This window comes from Lissotriton helveticus, chromosome 9 (assembly GCF_964261635.1).
Source record: "Lissotriton helveticus chromosome 9, aLisHel1.1, whole genome shotgun sequence".
NCBI classification, from domain to species: Eukaryota; Metazoa; Chordata; class Amphibia; order Caudata; family Salamandridae; genus Lissotriton; species Lissotriton helveticus.
Genome location: NC_136070.1, coordinates 940,973,153 through 940,995,913, shown reverse-complemented (window position 1 = coordinate 940,995,913; position 22,761 = coordinate 940,973,153). Strand labels below are relative to the sequence as shown.

The following is a 22,761-nucleotide window of genomic DNA, read 5'->3' as shown; positions in this document are numbered from 1 at the left end:
AATTTGCGGTAGTCTGTTTTCTACTTTTTCTGTGAGCAAAAAAATTAAGCAACTACAGAATGATGGAATGGATGAAGGACAGACAATGGAGAGGGCAGAAGAGGAAAGGAGGAATGTAAAACAGAGAAAACGGGGCAGAAGAAAAAGGAGGTGTAAAGGAGTTACCAGTAAAGAAGAAAATCTAAAGTCATTAAGGACTGAAGAGTTGGCCAAGGAGTCAGAGGGGCTGGAGGTGAAGAACAGAAGCTTATGAGAAGATCAACTGTAGCTCGCTGTGTCAAGACTATTGATTTTTTATTTTACTGCAGCAAACTCCTACCTTGGAAGGTTTTTGAGTTAAAACAGAAATGTATTATGAAAAGCAGGGCCACAAAATCTTATATGTGTGAACTAATGAAAAACAAAAACCATCGCATTTACACTTAAAAAGTACGAATTCAAAAGCCAATTTCTACCAAAAAGACATTCTATGATTTACTTTCTTTGAAAAGGTAAATTCCATTCATTCTGAAAATTTACATTAAACAGTTTAGATAAAATGGTTTCTCAGTAATGGTATTCCATGAAATCATTTTTCTATGAGATCACATACAACCAAAAAAACATGACTTCCACTTGGCATACTGCTCTGCCTACAATCATCTGCTGCACTAGTGTATGCACTGTAGGCAATGAGATCTTGAGCAGGCAGGGATTTTAAAATATGGAGGAAAATCCCCCAAGAGGGTAGAGTCCAAACTGAGCAGAGAGCAAGTGTCTATATGAAGTCATAAAGTGTTATAGGTCCTGGGCTTTAATGGACGTTGGATCGTTTGACTGTAGTATCATTTTCAGATGTCATCATTTTGGGTATCTATAAAAACAATAGAGTAGAAACCGGAATCTTTGAGTACTTGCTGCAGACTTTAGGAGTTTTTTTGGTTCTGGTATTTATTTAGTAATTTTACATAGCACAACTTACCTCAACATGGTTATTATAGAGTGCTGGAGTATTGGTTTTTCCTACTGGGTTAGTCAGAGTCCAACCAATGTGAGGCATGACCCCTATTTGCTATTCATTGCTACTGACATCTTATCAGAACTTAGATAAAAGGTCAGGTTCCGCTGTGTCATCAGTTTTCCCTCCACTAAGTACCTTCTCCATGTGGGTCTGATCTGGAATTGGCACTACCTGTACAGGAACAGCTATATCCCCTGATCCTTCTTTTACGTCCACAGTAGGAGCATGTTCACTATCAATGAATGTGGCTTCATTCTGGTGTCTAAATTAAACACACTACCAAGATGGTAAGATGTAACACTCACCTTTATTTACAGTATGACCTTTCGCAACAGGTTGAATAACATACAATACAATCACAGCTTTCAAGGAAAGCTGGGTTCATACACTCATACAGGGTACAATTATTCAATCAAAAATCCTAATTCTCATGCGTTCTGATGGGCAGACACAATTTGTGAGGTAATTATTCTCCCACCACTCCATCTGGGCTAGGAGAACTTTAACACTGCATGGGTAACAGTATACACAAGAAGTGTCCTTCGCCTACCCTGGGCATTGATGGGTAAACAGTGCCACACAACCTGTCATACAAGCAGGTCTTTCTAGGGTTTTTACTACGTCCCTCTTGGGTCCAGCTAAACACTACAGTCATGCCAATAATATCTGTCTGGGAAAATTAAAGCGTGAGGCCAGGGCTGTGAGCCAAGTCTGTGTGGGAAAGAACGCTCATCTGTAAGTTTGTGCCATTCCCCCTGGTTTCTAGTAACTAACCCTTGGGTTTGGTAAGCTTTTGTGACAACTCACTATATGCCAATCAGTTAGGGCATTCAAGGAACCGTGGATCTGCATCCATGAAGATGGAATTAATGGCACGGATGGCCTTGTGAAATCTATTCTCTAGAAGAATGATGATACCTGTGCCAGGCCATCTAGTTCAGAGATCCCACAAAAAATCTGGTCCTTTCTATCAGGACTCTGCCTGCATTTTTGTAGGACCCACTGTTCACTATCCTGGGACAATGTCAGATCCGTCTCATACTTACTAAGCGTTGAAGGATAGAACTCCTAAGAGCACTGCCCATTAGCATCACTCTGATCTCTTCAGAGACCAATGGCTCTTGATTCTAAACTCCTCAAAAGTTAAATACATGCACAAGAGATAATTTGTTTGCTTCTGAAGAGTGCTCCTAGCACGTCTTGCCATGTGTTCATCCTACATGGCACCTGATTCAGCTTTAATATAATAACAGTAGGGTATAAAATAGCACGGGCTGACCGTAAAGTAGGTAGAGGAGGAGGTGTAGCAGTAGTGTTTGGGATACATGGGTTTTCACGCGTTTAGATACTCTGGGCATTGGGGATGGGGAGGCGCTTGACTTCTCCTTCATCATATCCCCTCACTCCACGCTGGGGGGCTCTTTCGTATATCGGCCCCCAGGCCCCTCTGGCATCTTTTTGAAGGCATTAGATGAAGTTATTGTGCCGGGGGCTTTGCACTTCACAAACTTCTTACTGCTTGGGGATTTTAACATTCATTTGGACTGTGTAGAGGCTAGTGAAATGAGGGAATTTTGTGATTTGTTACATCTGTCCCAACTGTCCCAATAGATTAGTTCCCCGTCTCATAGTGGGGGGCACACCTTAGACCTAGTCTCTCTAATTTCCCTCCATGTGTTCAGGAACCTCTCCCAGTTTCTTGGTCTGTTCACTTTTTATTCCACTTTTCATGGACTATTCAGGAGCCTTACTCTGCCATGAGATTCGGAGGTAGACCAACTCAAAGAATAGAGCCCTTTGCGTTAAGTAAAGTCCTTTTTGATACTCGTCCTTCTGCTCCCAAGGATTTGGTTGGTGCTTTAGGGAGCTTTAACAACTGGATCTCACAGTCTGTGGAATATCTTTCCCCACCTCTCGCTAATAAGCGAGTGAGAAACGCCCCTTCCAAACCTTGGTACTCTAGCAAGCTCAAGAAGTTAAAGCAATCCTGTAAAAAACTGGATCGTAGTTGAAGACTGGCTTATTGCCCATTGGCTAAAATAGTGTTAAAGAAGTCCCAGAAAGAGAACTATGCTGCTATCAAGAAGGCTAAAAGCAACTTCTACACGGAGCGTATTGTTCTGTCCAAAAACAACTCTAAAGAAATGTTCTCAATTGTCCAGAGTTTTCTGACCCCTTGTGCGGAGCGTATTGCCATCCCTGCTTCCAACTCTTGGTGTGAGAAGCTGTCCTGTTTCTTTATGGACAAGATCCAAATGATCCAGGACATTTTTGGGACTAGTATTATTGGTTAGGCGGGGCTCCTTATTCAGAATGCCCCAGTCTCTGATCCAGTCCTCACTTCTTTGACGGGTTTTTCACCCATCCCCCTGCAGGATTCTCTGTCCATTCACAAATCCCTGAAATTTGGTTCGCCAGCCGATCCCTGTCTAGCTAGGCAGTTAGCAGCAGCCGCTGAGGTGATTATCTCTGAGGTTAACACCATTATCAATATGTTGCTTCAGACTGCCACTGATCCACTCGAGTGGAAACAGGCTAAATTGCTTCCGCTGTTAAAAAAGCCTTCTTTAGATCCTGCTACGCTAGCTAGCTACCGACCCATCTCACTCCTCCCGGCTGTGGCAAAAGTATGTGAGAAGGCAGTTTATAAACAACTTTCCAACTTTCCAACTTTATGAGTTATCTGATGCCCTCCACCCGGGCCAGTCGGGATTTAGGGCCACTTACAGCACAGAGACTGCCCTTGTTGAGATGTCGGAGGCTATAAGAGAATGTTTGGGTGCAGGCGGCAGAGCGGCCTTGATTTTACTGGATCTCTTTGCCGCCTTCGATACGGTGCCTCATCGCCAACTGTTGGCCCGTCTCTCAAACATTGGAATCTCAGGTTTAGCTTGGGATTGGCTTAAATAATTTTAGAGGACAGAACACAGCAGGTATGGCTACCACCGTTTTCCTCCGCCCCAAGAAAGGTGACCACGGGAGTTCCGCAGGCTCCACTTTGAGCCCCCTTCTCTTCAATGTACATGTTACGCCTTTAATCTATCTGGTGGAGGAGCTGGGAGCCAAGATCATAGCTTACGCTGATGACATTCAGCTTCTCTGTACGTGGAAGGAAAAAGGTTTGTCCCCGGATCTAGCCAAAAAATCTCCTTCAGCCGTTTTTAACTGGCCTGCTAGGGCCCAGCTCAAATGCAATGAGGACAAGTCTGGGGTTCTTCTGTATGGGTCTTTCCCCCCCCAATTCAGGGAAGATCTTTGGCTAGCAGATTTTCCTAGGCCTAACTCAGTTGGCAGTCCGGTTAAGAATCTGGGGGTCTGGTTTAGCGAGGACCTCCAAATCTCTATGCAGATAAAAAAATAGGCCGGAGTGTGCTTTGGCACACTGAAATCACTTCGGAAGTTTCTGCCATTGCTGCCCAGACCGGACAAGGAAATGGTGACTCGTGCCCTCATTTTGTCGTGTATTGATTACGATAATGCATTATATATTGGCCTTCCTGGATACCAGCTGAAAAAGCTGCTAACCATTCAAAATGCGGCAGCAAGAGTGCTGCTTGATATCCCTGGCAGATCAAGCACAAAGCAACATCTTCGGGATCTGCATTGGCTCCCCGTGGCACAACGTGTTAAGTTCAAGGCCCTCACTCTTGCCCATGGTGTCCTACATAAATCTGGGCCTCCTTTTCTCAGGAGACACTTTGATTTCTACGTTCATTATTTTCTGCATTTGGCTTTCGTGCCGGGACACTCTTGAGTATCCGTGTGCGCTATAAGTGCTTTATAACATACCATAACACCCAGAAACCAGCAAAGAGGGTGAGGGCTGCATAAAGAAGATGCACAGAATAGGGAAAAATAATGGATTGTGAAGCAGGACATTACAGAACACTTTTCTTAAGATGCCTGTACCAAATGCACCAGTTGCCGAATACTAAGGCTATCTAATCTTGATACCACCTCATACTTCCAGTATTTAGAATTGTGAAACCTTTTGTTGACACACCTAGCCTGTGTAACTTCAAATACCCTAAACCAATAAGGGCCTTACTTTGGTGACCAAAGCCACCCCGCCTTGATGTTAAGACCATACCATAAGCAGTGGTGGAGTGGTACGTAAATTTGGCCGGGAAATCATGGCTAATACAAATAGCAGCTAATTCTTGCAAGTTTTCTCATGTTGCAGCTTCTAATAAAGGTAACATATGCACGTAGCACAAGGCCCTCAAAAGGGAGTGTCAGAAAGGGCTTGTGCCCCAGCACTTTCTCAGAGACAAGTACATAGCTGCGAGCTGTCAGATTGCTTCTGTGCGTCATTTTCATGGTTTTAGTGTACTTATGAGTGACATTCTACTACCAAATATGTTACACTGATAGTGATATTTCTCTTGCTGCAACTTTGGCAGCTCTTGAGTTCTTTTGAATTAGCCTATTTTTATTAGTAATACTGACAACAAAATGGTCCTATCGGATAATGCGAAGGATAAACAGATTAATCAGCATATCCTGATCCTACGCATGTAATCAATATCCTCCTATCCCAAGGGAAGTGGTAAATATCATTACTTAGAGGAGGAAGAGTACACACAATTAATAATCACACAAAGAAGCACACTTGAATGCAAAAAAAATCAAATTGTATTGAAAGTCAATAATATACATACATTAATTACATTTGATTGTTTCTGCATGATTTGCAGAAAAGTGCTCAGAAGAAGTGCTTGTGCATATGTGGTAGAAAAGAAAAGACAAACAGTTCAATTTACAGTTAGCAGTGGTCACAAATCATTACAAAGCAGCCTGTCTGCTATGATATCCAATGACTAAGGGCCTTATTATGACAGCGGGTGGTCAGACAGCTGCCCGCTATCAGGGCAGGCAGGAGACCACTCGACAAGCATGCGGCGGTCCGACCGCCCAATTCCATCATAACCACTTTATTCGATTTTTTTTCAAAAAATCATAAAAGTATGCTATATACAATAAAAACATTTCAACGATTCGTAAAAATGCATACAGTACATTCAAATATAATAAAATAACAATAAAAACATATAAAAGGTTTCCTCATTTAAAATCCATAATTCATAGTCAATCTAATTCAGCTATCCTAAAAACCCCCATGACTACAATGCAAGTCTCTTCTTCCTACTTCGAAAGGCTGCAACAAGAAAACTTGCCACACTATACATAGTTACAGGTGATTCCAATAGTAGCAAAAAAAGTAAAGCAGGTTTAGCCTGTATAAATGCTTTCTCTTTCAACAGAGGAACAATAAACTTCCTTCTGGCATCGTGATAGAAAGTGCAAAACAGCATGAAGTGCATAGTATCTTGCGATGAAAATTCATCGCATTTACATACGACAGCATCTTCAGGCTTAGTCCACCCAGTTTGTTCACTTAGAACCGTGTGGATCTGATTAAACCGGAGCTTTGTTAAGAGCCATCTATGGAATGGATTAGTGACGACTGCTAAGTATGGTTGAGCGGATAGGCAGGAAATTAACATATAATGGGTCCTGACAGTGGGTTTACTTAGTTGTTTTTCCTCCCGCTCAAGTTCCTTATAATTACGGAAGTTAGTTTTAACCCAAGTCAGGTCTGCCTTTTTCAGTCCAGAAGGATTGAAAAGATCTCTGGACGCCCCAGTTCTGTTACTGTCTGCTTGATGTATGCTAACCATTGAATATCCTTAGCCTTATCTAGGTTTAAGCAGTCCTTAAGTATGTTATGGTTAAAGGTAAGATTAGTGTTAATCCAAAGTCTGATCCAAAGTAGGATGGGTGCCATTGCTATAGTGTCGCTGATATATCCCATCCCCAGCTCCTGATGGACCGCAAAGGTAGCGGTCGATTGGGGGAGACCCAAAAGGGAACGAAAAAATTTATTTTCCTCCCTTTGGATAGTGTCTCCTTTTACATATCCCCAAAGGCCCGCACCATACCTAGCTATTGAAAGTGTCTTTGCCTTGTAAATAGCTATCGAAGCTTCACATGGCTTCCCCCCCAGTCTTCTCGCGAAGCTTAGGATTGCATTAGCGGAGCTTCTTACCGCTTTGGTCTTTGATGTAAGTTGCGGGGACCAGTGACCCTTGTTGTCAAATACCACCCCAAGGTATGTGAAAACCTTTACACTTGAAATGACTTCCTTATTGCAATAGAAAGTCTTGGTGGTGTTTTTGCTGGCCCCAATAGCCATTATATGGGATTTGGAGTTATTCACTACTAGATCAAGCGAATTCATGAAAGCCCCAAAGGAGTCAAGCAATATTTGCAACCCAAGAGGTGTACGTGCTACCAGAGCAGCGTCATCCGCGTATAAGAGTACAGGTATAGGAGTGCCTCCCATACGCGGAATATCGAGGGACGCAGTTAGCAACCTCTCCTCCAGGGAATTTATGTACAACGTGAAGAGCATGGGGGCCAAGATGCAGCCTTGGCGTACACCTCTCCCAGATTTAAACCACGCCGTGCATTTGCCCTCCTGTGTCATCCTGATGGTGGCCCTCAAATCTCTATGTAATTCTGATAAAAAATATACCAGGGAAGCATCAAGCCCCAGGTTCAATAGCATAGTCCACAGCCTTGACCGGTTGACCAGGTCGAAGGCTGTGGACAGGTCCATGAAACCTAAAAAAATGGAACCTTTGGCTGCCCTCGTATATTTCGACACAATCAGATGTAAGTTTAGGCATTGGTCCTCCGTACCTCTCCCTGACCTAAAGCCATATTGGGCGTTGGATAGGATGTCATTATCCGTCGTCCACTGTGTTATTTTGGCTAGGATCACTTTCCCCAAGATCTTGACGGAGGAATCCAATAAAGATATCGGCCTGTAACATCTGGGATCACCCCTTTGGCCTTTCTTGAAAATGGGGATGATAGTTGAACAAGACCATGTTTTTGGGAAACCTAATTCAGAAACGGAATTAAAAACATTTGCAAGTAAAATCGCCCAGAACTTGGTGTTAGACTTATACATATCAGAGGGAACCCCGTCCGGGCCAGGGGCTTTACGCCCTGCTGTGCACTCTATCGCAACCTCGATCTCAGCTACTGTAAATCTTAACGGTGGCAGAGGATGCAAACTAGTTGGTAACAAAAACGGCTCCTGTACTTTATTGCTCCCATAAATTTCCTTAAAATGATTTAGCCAGCCTTCCTCCACAATATTTGTTTCTAGGGCAGTGTTCATTGTCTCAGCAAGTAAGGGATTATTAATAATTGCCCAGAACTTAGAGCTGTCCTTCATGGTGGCAGATTCCATTAATGAGTCCCAAGCATCTTTCTTAATGGTCTTTTTTCTTTCCCGCAGGGTCAATGTATATTCTTTCCTACGGTTTGCGACCAACAGCTTGTCCCTAGGCTTATTTTTGAGTGCTTTCATTAGTAGACTATGCGCTTTGCAACAATTCTGGTCTAACCAGCCTAGAACTGGAGCGGCTTTCCGCTTAGTTTTAATTGTCAGTTCCATGGATACCCGTGCACAAATAGCGTTGAATGCTGCTATTACATCGCCCCCAAAGTTTGTCGGGTCTTTACAGATGTTTAATTCCCTAGCCACCTTTTGTTGAATAGTGCTAAAAAAGTCTTCAGGGCACACCTTACTCCATTTCAGTCTCCTTCCTTGATCTTTACTCTTTACATCTGTCACTGTCTTAGTAAAGGCCTTTTTGTTCAAGAGGCCGAGGGTCCCATCCAGAACGAGTATAACCGGGTTGTGATCGCAATACCCACTAGGGATGGCATTGTAGGACACAGCGTAATTTAACAGCCCCGGTGACAAGAATATATTCAATAATTGACTCACTATCTCGAGCTTTATAGGTGACAACTCGATCGCCCTGGTTTAGAAACCCCACCTCAAACAAATTGTTAGATGACAGGAGTTCTTCCATAGCCTCGCCCTTGGCACTATGTTCAAAGTGTTGTGGAGTAGTAAGTTCAGGGCCATCATAATCCTTGTACTGGCAATTAAAAGCACACAAATGAACATTAAAATCCCCCATCAGGATGAACTGAACAAAGGTGGATTGTTTATGCTTGTAGTCACTTAGGAATTCTGACAAAGAATAAAGATTAAAATGTTGGGGCCCCCCTTGCATAGAATTGTAACAATTTATGAGGACCAACTTATTATGATCTGGTAGCAAGATTTCTAACAGCATAAAGTTATTTGATAGGCTGTCAAGTTTCTTTACTCTGCCCACAATATTAACTGAGACTAGGAACATAAGACCACCTTTATCTCTCCCCATTGCTGATCTTTCGGCTGGGACAAAAAAAGATGTATAACCGTCAAGCCAAAAAAACTTGTCCCTGGCCCAGGTCTCCTGGAGAGCTATAATGTCGTATTCTTTTACCATGTTTAACCATGCTGGATCATCCTTTTTCGAGCGCAACCCTGCAATATTCCAGGTCATCAGTTTTATACAATCCCTTATAGGTGTTAATGTGCTGACTCTGGGTTCTGGGAGCATGGCAGGTTCTATAGACATGCCAACTCTGTTTTCACCAGGACTAGCCCCCAGGGAGGTTTCACAGTTTAGTCAATCTACTTCCTCTAAATTAACTAAAGGAGTGAATCTGTTAGAGAGGACTAAGTTCTCTCTGGGCTCGTACATGTGTCTATTCCTGACCGGCACCCGTCCCCAGGATTTCTGGGTAACCCATGGATGCTCATCAGTGGCATGGTTTATAGTTCTCCCATCTTGGTTTTCCTTGTTTCCTGTCTGCCTGGTCCGCCCCCCCCCCGAAAGGCCGGGTTGCCTGCGGGTAAAAAAAACCCAGGGGCATTGCACGGATGCTCCCATCGTTTGGATCTATGTTTGAGGCATCCCAAAAAAGGCGACTAGACACGTTGGGACTATTAAAGTTCACTATAATGCAATCGCCTTTTAGATGTTTTTTAGTGTAGCCTACCCACCCACCCTTCTGCCCATCCTGATGCTATTAGCTATGTCCTTCTCTCCGCAGCAATTCTCATTGCACCATTTCCTGATTTTACGTAACAGTGTTTCGGGAGATTCCTGCCGTCCTTCATTCGCACTTCCCCCGGTTTCCCAGTCGCCTCTGCCCTTCTCCTCAACACTCGCTCTGCTGTGAAAAATCAATCTGCTCTCTTCAACCTTTTGGACACTGACGCCCCGGACTTTCTGTTCCTTACAGAAACTTGGTTTTCCTCGGACTCCCTTCCCGACTTGCTGGCCATCCTCCCTGATACCCACTATGCTCTTCGCGCCGACCGCCCAGATGGTAAAACTGGAGGTGGTGTGGCCATGATAGTTCGCCGCTCCCTCCAATTCCAGCTCTTACCGCACCCCGGTATTTCCGGTGTGGAGTTCCTGGTGGCCCGCTCGCTCAACCTCCCGGTTCCCCTGACGGTGATTCTTCTCTACCGCCCCCCTCAAAATATGCCGTCATTTGTGTCCACCCTGCAGGATCTCCTGGCCACTCTGGCCGTAAACAATTCCTCGTTACTTTTGCTCGGGGACTTTAATTTCTGGCCGGGTGACCCAAGGGAGGACTCCTCCTCCAAAGACTTTTCTACCACTCTTCGTTGTCTTAATTTTCTCCCTCTTGTTTTGGCCCCTACCCACATTCATGGTCATACTTTGGACCAGATTTGGTCCCTACGCTGTAACTCCTCGGTCACCTCGATCTCCCCTTGTGTCTGGTCCGATCATTTTTTGATTTCCTTTTCCATCAGCCTAGGTCAACCCGAGAAAGTCTCCCCGCCCAAAAACACATGGGCCCGGAGTTGGAACAAGACGGACCTTAGTGATCTTTCTTCTTCTCTACTTTCATCGGCTCCCACCCTGACCAGCCTCTCTGTGGAGAACCAGGCGGCTGCTATTAACAACTGGCTCTCCTCGGCTTGCGACCGGGCCGCCCCACTCAGAAAGATCAGATCAGCCCGTCCCTATGATGCACACAAGTGGTTTTCCAGCGACCTCAGGTCGCTGAAATTAGAACTTAGGCGCTCTGAGCGTCGCTGGCGCCGCAATTACTGTCCTGATCTTCGCCTTACTTATAAAGCTCTTCTGAACAGCTACAAATCGGCCATTCTTGCGGCAAAATCTAAGTATTTTTCGGAGCGCGTAGCCCTTTCGGCCAACAAATCACGTGAGATTTTCTCACTGGTGCGTAGTCTTGCCACCTCCGACCGCGCTAGTTTGTCCCCTGCCCCCTCTCTTTCCCTCTGTCACTCCCTTAATGACTATTTTATCAATAAAATAATAACCATCAAGTCCAACATTCCGGTTGTACCTGAACCCAACTTCCCGGACCACTCCTTCCGTTGCTCTCTTGTTTTTGATCACTTCCTACCCATCTCACCTGAGCTCTTCCGTGACCTCCTTGCTAAGGTCAAGTCCGGCTCTCCGGCAGATTGCGCTCCTGCTCGGATTCTTAGATCCCTTTACACTTCTTGCCCCATTCCCCCCTTAACTCTTCTTAATTCTTGTTTGGCTTCGGGCTCTGTTCCTTCTTTCTTTAAAACTGCCATTGTGCACCCCATCCTGAAGAAAGCTGGTCTGGATCCTTCCCTTCCATCGAACTATAGGCCGATCTCCCTTCTTCCCTATCTCGGGAAAATCCTCGAGAGCTATGTGACTTCTTGTCTCTCGAACTTTATTGAGGAGAATAACATCTTGGCCTCCCGCCAGGCTGGCTTTCGACCTGGCCACTCCACTGAGAGTGTGGTCCTCGCGGTCCTGGATGAACTGAAGGGGAAGGCTGATTGCAATCTCCCCCAGGCCTTAGTTCTTTTGGACTTGTCCGCTGCGTTTGACACGGTCGATCATGCCATCCTCCTCGACCGTGTCGGCGCAGCGGGCATCCAGGGCACCGCCCTTTCCTGGATCGCGTCCTTTCTTCAGGGCAGATCACAGGCAGTTCACCTCTCTGATTTCTCTGCCCCCCCCCTCCCGGTCACATGTGGGGTACCCCAAGGTTCTTCTCTGTCCCCTCTTCTCTTCAACCTTTATATCCGCCCTCTTATCTCTTCCCTTCTCGAGCTGGGGGTCTCTGTGTACAACTACGCAGATGACCTCCAGCTTGTCTTTGATCTATCCTCTCCTACTCACTCTCTTTCCAAGTTCAGCTCTACTCTACTCTTTATTTCCCAATGGATGAGCTTTAATCATTTAAAGCTTAATCCTGACAAGACTGAGCTTGTCCTCACTGGTGGTCCCTCTAACCCCTGGTCTGCTGTTCACTGGCCCCTTTCTTTCGGTCCCCCTCCCTTACCAGTTTCCTCCGTTCGGACCTTGGGCATTAAGATCAGTAATGATCTTTCTATGCATGCGCATATTAGCGCCGTCGTTTCCGCTTGTTTTCTTTCCCTCCGCCTCATCCGCAAAATCTCCCGGTTTTTTTCTGTTGATGCCCTTAAAACTATTATTTCTGCCCTTATTATATCTCGCCTGGATTATGGTAATGGCCTGTTTGTAGGCATCCCGGCTTACGAGACTCGCCGCCTCCAGGCCATCCAGAACCAGGCAGCCCGTCTTGTTTTTCGTCTTCCCAAGTTTTCCCACATCACCCCTGCCCTTAAATCCCTTCACTGGCTCCCTGTTCACTTCAGATCTCACTTTAAACTTGCCTGTTTGGCTTTCCGGGCCCATGCCCGATCTGCTCCTCTCTTTATCAATTCTCTTGTTTCTTCTCATGCCCCCTGTCGCTCTCTTCGCTCGTCCTCTCTCTCCCTTCTTCACGTGCCCCGCTTCCGCAAATCCCGCACCGGAGGCACCCGCTTCTCGGTGCGGGCTCCCCAGATCTGGAATTCTCTTCCCCTTTCTATTCGCTCTATCCCTATTTTCTCACATTTCCGGAAAGCTCTTAAAACCTTCTTCTTTCTTCAGGCTTTTCCTGTCTAAACTCCCCCCGGTTTTCTTTGCAAATTGTTGGCTGTGATCCTCAGCGCCAGGAAGCCGCTTGGCCGCAGTGCGCTTTTATAAATATTTGTTTCATTTCATTTCATTTCATTTCACCTCTCCTGCGTCTAAAGGTGGGACATTTACCAGGATTGCTACAAAAGGAGTAGCTTCTGGGGGGAGATTAACTGGCGGCACTGAGGCAGATTGTCCTCCCCCCCGTGTTCCTGGTGGGTAGTTGTTGCCTAGTCTCAGCTAACTTGCCTCGTGTCCCCAATCCACTTAAGGGTGTCCTGGACACATATTCCCCTTGTTCAGTCGACGGGGAGATGGTGGGTCTCTCAGAGTCTAGCATTCTCGGGCAAGAAGATGGACCTTTAGTTTCCCTGGCTTCCAATATCATGGGAGGAATCGCTTGTGGGGCAAATACAGGTGCATCAGGTTGTTTACTAAGTGAATGTTCGTGACTATGTAAAAATTCATTAATGCGGTCACATTTCTTCATAAGTCCGTTTACACAATCTTTGAGGGTTTCAATTATATCAGTAGAAATTCGGATTAAGGTAGATTCGAGTTTCTCTGTGAAAATGTTTTCAATTAATGTTCTTAGGTGCCCCTCTAGGTCACTAGTAAGCAGCAATCCTTCTATGTTGGTAGTTTTGCTGGTTTGTTTTGCATTTTCATGTTGCCTCTTCCCACGATTCTTTAATGATATAGTAGATCTTCTCTCCTTTGGGTTGGTCTCATTATTAAGAATGTCAGGGGGAATAAGTAACAGTTTCCGTCAACTCCAGGGATAGTAGATTGATCGGTTCCTGTGCCGTTAGAGGTTTGCAAACATCTATTATAACCCTTGGTTCCAGAGGGATGCAGTTAGTGGGGGGAACAAGTTCGCTCTCTGTACCCCCCTGACCTCCCTCTAGACCCAGTTCCCGCTCTGTATCAGCGATCTGAGTAGACAGTTCTCCTACTGCAGTGGTTAGGTAGTTGATGATGCTAGAGGTATTTCTAGGTACTTTGGCTTTGGCCCCCCCTATTAGGGATGTTAGTAACTTTCTCTTACTCATGATGTCAGGGGGGTGGCCCGTCCCGTCCCTGGTTGTCCCCGGATGGCCCCAGATGGCCCCGCCCTTGTCCCGGGCTTCTCCCGCGCGCGACTCGCGGGGCGAGAGGCGTTCCGCTGTTAAATCGGCCTCCGGGCGCTTCCGCTGCCGACCAGGTGCGCCTCTCACCTCCGGGGCACCTGGGAGGTGTAGTCCCTCACACCAAGTGTCTCGATGCTCCGGCCGTTGCCCTCACGGCGCTTCAGGGGTGGGAGTGGCGGTGAGGACAGCCGTTCCCCTCACGGCGTGTGTGCAGTCCTGAAAGTAAGCCCCCAATGAGCGCTCCGGCGCTCCGCTGTTAAATCGTGCCTCCGGGCGCTTCCGCTGCCGGTCCAGGTGCGCCTCTCAACTCCGGGGCACCTGGGAGGTGTAGTCCCTCACACCAAGTGTCTCGCTGCTCCGGCCGTTGCCCTCACGGCGCTTCAGGGGTGGGAGTGGCGGTGAGGACAGCCGTTCCCCTCACGGCATGTGTGCAGTGCTGAAAGTAAGCCCCCAACCGCCCAATTACAACGCGACCACTAGGCCGGCAGTCACAAAGTGCTCATTTCCACAGTGGCTTGTGCTGCGGCCCAGGAAAAGGGCTGCAGCACAAGCCTCCATGAACAGGAGCACTTCCTGCACATCCATGGACCATGTGGTGCATGGCACACGGTCCATGGATGTGAGAGGGGGCACTACATGTGCCCCCAGGACCACATTGCAGTGGCCCACAAGGGATGGGCCCTGTTTGGGGCCTCAAAAGCCAATTTCCATCAGCTTGTACATGGCGGTGTTTCCGCAATGAATAGACTGTTTGAAAGGGATATCGTAATCCCGATGGTGGTGCCTCGCTCGGCACTGCCTCCATACGGGACTACGATTACGAACGTCGCCCCATCTGGATCTGAGATCCTGTTGGAGGTAGCAGTCTATTCCCCGACAGAATAGGATCAACTGCCAGCATTGTAATGTGGCGGTCGGACCGAGGGGCTGTCCTGTCGGTAGCATTCCCACTGCCATCGTAATGAGGATCTTAGCTAACATCTATAACATAGAGGCAATTGGTTGAGTCCTAGAAGAAGGGGGAGCAACCTTGAGTACTGCACAATATTGTCATGACATGGTATAACCTATAATTCAAGATATCAGCGAAGGCCTACCGGCTCTTCATCTGTTAGGATAGTACCTTCCTGCCACTTAAGTTGTTGCAGGTGAGGGAGATGCAGCTTTAAGATATAAATCCAAAAGTGGTAGGCACCTAAAAGCAGAATGAATCTGCACAAATGTGGGTGGGAGTGCCCCTTTTATTTTATTCGGCAATCTGGCTCTTTTGTGATACATAGTCACACTGCCTACCTCTCAGACGCTCCTTCTTCTATGTGTTATCTCTGTCCTGATGAAGACCGGCCTCTAAATTTTTAATTGGCCTTCCTTCAATTGCGGGTCAAAACGTTGACAATGACCTCAGCCTGGATTGTTGTTTTTTTACTATCCGTGGAGAGGCAAATATTGACTAAACCAATTTCCTCTATGTTATGGATGTAAACTAAATCATTGGATATCTTAGCAGACAGGCTGCTTCGTAATGTTTTGTAACCATTGCTGACCCTAAATTGAACTGCTTATGTCTTTTCTTTTCTATCACGTATGCATGAGCACTTCTTCTGAACACTTTTTGCAGATAATGGAGCAACAATCAAATGTGACTAATGTATATATACTATTGACTTGCAATACAATTTGAATTGTTTGCATTCAATTGTGTTTTTGTGTGTGATATTAATTTTGTGCACTTTTCCTCCTCTAAGTAATGGCATTTACCCAAACCATTAGGATAGGAGGATATTGATTACATGTGTAGGATAAAAATTTGCAGATTAAATCTGTTTATCCTTTGTCTGACATTATTCGATAGGACCATTTTGTTGTCTGTATCACATTGTACCCAGGTCCTTTTTCGGCTGTGTGGGTTACCCCATTGTATTGTAATGGTATTTTTATTAATAATCAACAAATCTCAAGTGGTACGCTTAGCACTAACAGGGGACTAGCACATAGATATTGATATGTAGATGACCTTGATCCACTGAATGACTATTGTTTGGTTCACAGGTCCAAATGGGGATGAGGAAACAATAAGTGCTGGGGTGTAGCTTGGTCAGTATGCTTGGTGGGGAGGTGAGTTTAAGATTTTCCAACAATCACGCTGACATATAAAGTTAAAATACCACAATACAACAAGAAGGGTGCATGATAGGGGCCACGGCGGAAATGGAACGGGAGAGGAATGCAGGTTGGTAGGATTACCAAGTGACAGAAAACACAATATTTTGTAAAATACCAAACATTTTCAAGGACTTTAAAAACAGAGAGGGAGAGTGTGTGTGTGCATTTTTGTATGCGTGTATTGCAAACATTCCTGGTGAACTCCGAGAGACACCTCAGCATACCGAACTGAAAGCATCTGTACCCAACTATTTATCAGAAAATACATTTATTAGGGGGGGTGTAACACCCGAAATATCCCCCCTTTGAAGCTATGCCCCTGAACAAGTGACTGGTACTGGTGGTAACCAGACAACTCTAAACAACCACAAACACAGTCCGGCCGTGGGTCGAGTATGCAGAGCACCAATAGGATATTTTAGGGATAATCATCGGTAAAGAGACACATAATGAAAACAGATAAAAATCACAACTAAACTGAGGAAAATTCCATGTATCTTAGCAACGCAGCGACAGAAACAATCCCAAGCACTAAAAACCATTTGAGTAGTTCACACCATTTTAGTGCCTTTGAATTTCTGAGTATACAACGAAGATTCCCTCACTCTTTCGACCATTATCCATCCCAGCAATTTCAATTTGGACATCATGATGTAGCCCCTACCCCCTGCCTGAAAAAAAAGCCCCTCAGAGATCATCTGTGACGCTCTTGTAAAGGTCACTACTGTACTGGGCTTCTTCATAATGACTCGCTCGGTCACTGTCGGTGCAAGCTTCGCCTCACAGTGTTGTGACTGGTGTCAGGCTGGCAGCGTGCTCTGGTCAGGTTGAGTGTCATGGGGCTGCAGTGCGGTTTATTATTGCACGCAACGGACTGAGGCGTAGACCACGGAAGCCTGCTGGTGACCCTCCTTAAATGATGCTGCAGCAAGCCCTCAGCTGCTGTGCTCGGCGCGAGGCTGCTTTAGTTGCTTCTCTGTTGCAAGCCCTCAGCTGTGCTCGGCGCGAGGCTGCTTTAGTTGCTTCTCTGTTACAACCCCTCAGCTGTGCTCGGCGCGAGGCTGCTTTAGTTGTTCTCTGTTGCAAGCCCTCAGCTGTGCTCGGCGCGAGGCTGCTTTAGTTGCTTCTCGGTTGCAAGCCCTTAGCCGTGCTCGGCGCGAGGCTGCTTGCATCTCTGTTGCTGGCCCATTGGCACGCGCTGTGAGGCTAGCCCGAGGTTTGAGAGGAGTCCTTGCTGAGGGGCCGCTGGCTTTTCTAACATTTGCCGGACTGGATGCCCCCGCTGTACATGTATGTCTAGAGACTAGGTGGTTTCTAAATAACATGGTGACTCAATTTGAGTCAAAGACAGCAATGTTCTAGATCGGGCCGTGGTGTGTCTGGGGCTGGGAGGGACAGAGGAGATTAACCTGAACATTTTGCTCCCTGGCGGACATTCGACTGCCACAACACGTCATTCCTGCAGGCACGCGGCAGCGGCACCGGCACCGCCAGCAGGGGCACTGCAGCAGGGGCACTGCAGCAGGAAAGTTATTAAGAGAGCTGGACAACCAACAACTGCGGGCCCGGAAAAAAATAGAAGGCCCTGGATCCACTTGGCCAGGAGGCCAAGCCCGGCCTTGTTAACAGTGCGCCATACATGACGGAAATAAAAAAGCTTAGCAAAGTTAAGTACGTATTCACCATCCCAGCTATTGACCGTTATTTTCTTGAGATAGATGTGAATGACTTCGGACAAAATTATGGCCAATCACAGTGCAAGGCACCCAACTAGTAGGGTATGTACGCTGCATTTGGAGAAAGCAAAATGCGAGTGACTATTTACTTACCAGCAATGAGTTCACCTCTTGGCCTGGAATAGATCAATACAGCCTGCAGTGCTTATTTTGAGCCGGTGGTTTCGGGTGCTCGGCACCAGCACTTAATTGTCAGCACCAGTGCGTGTGCTAGCTTGCCACAAGGTGGCGCTGTCTAGCTAAAAGTTGACCACAACAACAGTTAATTATTAATGCTATATTCATTAAAAACTACTATTACCTGCCGCCCAAGCCATTCTTATAGGTTTCGGGGCCTGAAATAGTCCTAATTGTCACCCTTGTAGGAGTGCGATGGTTAGTAGTTGTGTCGTTACTGTCATTGCCATCATAGCAGGGCAACGTGTGTTGGGAGCTGTAGTTGCCTCCTGACGAGAACCCTGCCACTTCTTTTTTCACAAATTAAGCACTGATTGCCTGCTTTTTGAGCTATCGCAAACAGATGCGTGCTGAGCCTTCTCACACTGTTAGAAGCTTAGCTATGCGTGACTAATATATTTTATTGCGGTGATGTGGGCACCAACACTAAAATGTGCTAGTCTAACCCCTAATGTCTGGTACTAGGGAGGGCGGCAGGTACTCGTACTGAAATCATTATTTATATGTTTTAAATTAAACCCGCACTGCTTAATAATGACAAGGCAGCTTTTACCACAAGATACCTGGTGTTGTTTACCATGGCCCCACAAAAAATTCTGACATGACTAGGGTAGCTTTCGATATTTGTATTCCAATCTGGAATTCAACACTGTTAGTGTACTTCAAGTAATTATCTGTTTTTTTTTAGCTCATTCAAAACTTTGTTGTCTAATTTATTCATCATTACTCAGTGTTTGACATCTCTATTTTGATAGGCAATCAACTATCATATTATCCAATCCATTTAAGAGGATGTTCTGCCTTAATGAGGGAACTCCTTTGTTTGGTCACAGAACTTCATTTGAACTTAATAAGGGATGGTAATCAGTTACAATTTACACTGACGTTTCTCCAAATTTACCAGAAATTATCAAGACGCATTTTTGATAAAAAATAAGCTTACTTTCAAAATAGTGAATACGTTTCTGTTAGTCCCGTGCTACCTACAAAAATCACTGCAAATTACCTTTCCCATTTTGTAACATGTTAATTTGTTGAGTACAATATGCAATGTTCTCAATGTTATATTTTCTTTACCTTCCTTTCAACGCATTACCACGTTCATCGACATTCTTCTCTCCAAGTCTGGCTGTCCTTATCAATCTCTTCCTTCCTTCCGGCACCTACCATGACCCAGAACTAAAACAACACTTTGGTAGAACCCCATCAGTCGCTTTGTCAAGCTCACCCTCTATTGACTAGGGGACCGTCTTTTTAGAAACTCTTACCGTGAGGAGCAACTTGGCTGGAGGAGGACCTGCCCTCTTTTGCACCGGACCCTCTGAACCTCGCCGCACCCGCTTCGCGGGTGCCGCATCGCCAGCATTGTGAGAGGCTGCACCTGTGACTGAGAGGAAGCTGTTCTGGTTCTGGGCTGTGGTAGGCAGCTGGGCTGCGAGCGTTGCGGGGACTCCATATCCCAGGAGTCCCTGCGTGACCGAGTGACACCTTCCGGTCCGCTCTCCCTGCTGCCCCGCCCCCCGCCCCACTACGTTCCCTTTTTCTACGGTCCATCCTCCCGCAGCGCGGGACGAAGACAGGGCAAAGAGCGGGCCGTTTGAGGCCGTTCGAGGACGGAAAGGACTGGACTGAGCCACCCCTCTTGCCCAAACTCTGTCGCCCATCTAATTGTAAAGTAGTGTTTGCTTGAGGACTTATTATGTGCTCTCAGGGTACTCGCAGTAAAACTGCAAAGGGAGGGAAAATGCATAATGGGACTCTAGATGACTTTATCACTAGGACCAACATGGCTATTGATCTTGAGATCAATAAAATGCAGAAAAGAGTGTCCATAGAGTTAGATGCTGCACGTAGACTATCCCAGGATTTAGCCATGTCTAAAAAATCATCACTTGGCACGATTGCCTCCGCCAAAACCCCTGAGCGCCTGGCTGGTCCCAGACCGCTCATAACTGAGGCGGTTATCCATCATTCTTCACCGACCCCTCTTTCGGAGCTATCTATTACTCTTCCCCCACTGCCTGTTAATTCTATTCAGATCTTGGCGCCAAACAATCCTGCTTTGGATTTAGGCATCCCAAAAAAAATGGAGACGAAAAAGCCGACTATTAGTGTTAGCAAATGGGATGCAATCCAAAAAAGGAAACGCTTAGCAAGATCAGTTTACGCCAGGAAAAAGGCCAAAGCGGACAGAGCCAAATTTTTTAATAATCGCAGAGCTCCTGCTTTAAATGAGGTGGGTGATGACGTTTCCCAATCGAATGGTTGCTTAAGGACCAAGGAGACCTGGGTCAGTACAGATAGTGTGGAATTAGATTTATTTAGGGGCACAACCCTTCCTCATTTTGCTGTGGGTGTTAACGAGGGGATGTCAGGTGAACTGCAGGATGGTAATGAAGATTTTCTTAAAACTGTATGGGAGACACTTAAAAAGCTCTTAACACCCCTTGAACTCCGACTCTCACGTATCGAAAATAATTTGTTAGAGATGGATAAGACAATTGTTACACTAGCTAGTCTTAGTCTCAAACAAATGGAAATAAAAAACTCATTGGGAGTCGAGAGTATACCACAGGCTCTAGTTGTATCACCATCCCCAGTTCCGCCCCCGCCTATACTTAGACCTATACCAAAAGCTCGCACAAAGGATTGTATCCCTGAAGTTATCACCCCACAAGTTATTACCCCAAAAGTTAATCCCCTCCCCCTCGTCCAGCCCAAGGCATAACTTCCACAAAACCCGGGACTCGGGGTGACATCCGCAAACCTATTAGGTCTATGACCCAAAGGGCTCACCCCCAAGGTCCCAGAAATACACAAAACTTCCGCGGGGGCTTTATAGATCTACCCCCTGATGCTAGACCATATGTTGTAGTGTTAGCAGGCGTGCCCGCCCTGGAGCCACAATCTCAGGAGAACTTTTGGTCACTAAAAAATAAGGTTATTTATTGGCTGAACACAAATATACAGCTACCAGATCATTTAATAAGTAACATCCTAATGGTACGTAGGGTACCCTGGGTAGGCCCAACATCTAAGTCTATTGTTGTAACTGTATTGTTGTGTCTTTCGCCGATCCATGTACAGCGCAACATCTATGCTCATGGGATGCACAAGGCGGAAATGCAACAATCGTTGTTAGGCCTCTTACCTTCTTTTATCCCCCACGGCAAAACATAAATCTAGAGGGGAAGTGGTCATTAGTCCAAAACACAGGGAGGGGTTGGAGAGGACATGGCTGGCAAGGTCTTAACCACAGGTGGGAAGGGGCACCAACGTCCAATCAGTTTGGTTGTTTGGAAGATATCGATTGACTTCGGAAGGCAAATGAGTCTACATATGATCCGGAACCCACTACTATCGCTGTGATTCCTATTTTCACCCAACATGAACCATGTTTGGATAGTTCTATCCCTAGTTCTACCCCTATAGAAGGACCACAAATGGACTCAAGTATTGTGATTAATCCTATTGAGATCAGGGTGGAAGAAGTAGGTTTACCGGTGGCCAAACCTGGTTGTAGTCATGTAGGGACACTTAAATTGATTCCTTGGAACATAGCCGGGTTAAAGAATCGTTTGGACAATGATGACTGGGTAGAATTCATCGATACCCATGACATTGTCCTTTTCCAGGAGACCTGGGCAACAGTCCCCCTATTTAGAGCAGGGTTTCTAAATCATTATAAGCCTGCGATACAGGGTCCTAAGGGCAGAGCTTCTGGTGGACTGGCCGTGTGGATCAGAGACTCTCTGGGGTATCAATCTACGGAAATTTTAGTTGATAACCCCGACCTCCTTTGTATTAATTTAAGCAAGGGTAACAACGAGAATATTATTCTAATTAATATCTATGCCCGTGGTTGCCAAGGAGGCCGTAAGCAACCAATCCTGAATACCCTTGATTTGTTCTTGAGGAACCTAGGCTATGATCGTCTTATTGTAGTGGCAGGGGATTTGAACTGCTCATTCGAACCCATTTTTAGTATAGATGAGGATGTGGGAGTCGATGTGGATACCGCTTGGGATATTCCGCCATTGACCATAGGCAAGGGTGTCAGGGGAACCGAGGCGGCCCTGCATTGGCTGGGTTTTTGTATGGAATGGGGGTTGCGGGCAACCAACGGGCGCACTACCTCTGACAAGCACGGTCAACCTACTTTTAACAACGGGACCTGTATGAGCCGAATTGACTACATACTGTTTAAAGTTGACTTTTGGCCACTTGTGGTAGACATGGTGGTAGAGGTACGGCCAGAGAGTGACCATGATCCTCTGATTCTGAGCCTATTGGTGCCCGACATGGGAGGGAGACCTTCTGTCACAGTATGCCCGACATCAGAGGTTATCTTGTGCACTGACAGAAAGCGGGTAAAATGGCCTAGGGTCATAGCAGAACCTCTACTTATTAAAGAAATTGAGGAGTTGGTAATGAGAACAATGGGTAACATGTCGGCCCTTCAACTAACCTCTGGGGTTGACTCCATAATTATTGAACTCCACAAGAAGTGTTTTATGGAATTAAAAAACTTGCTTACTAAGCCATTGAGTTTTAAGAAAGCTAACACTCCTAAAAGGTGGTATAACAAGAAGTGTAGGATTGCACATGGCAACCTAATTGCTGCAGTTAAATCTAGGGACACTGATGTTATTAAGAATGCCAGGCAG

At 46.0% G+C, this 22,761-nt stretch overlaps 1 protein-coding gene across 2 annotated transcripts in view; it reads right to left on the bottom strand.

The window, feature by feature from the left end:
• The window catches only part of RINL (Ras and Rab interactor like), a 387,388-nt gene that overhangs the window by 315,849 nt on the left and 48,778 nt on the right, over positions 1 to 22,761 (bottom strand). The window lies entirely within an intron of this gene.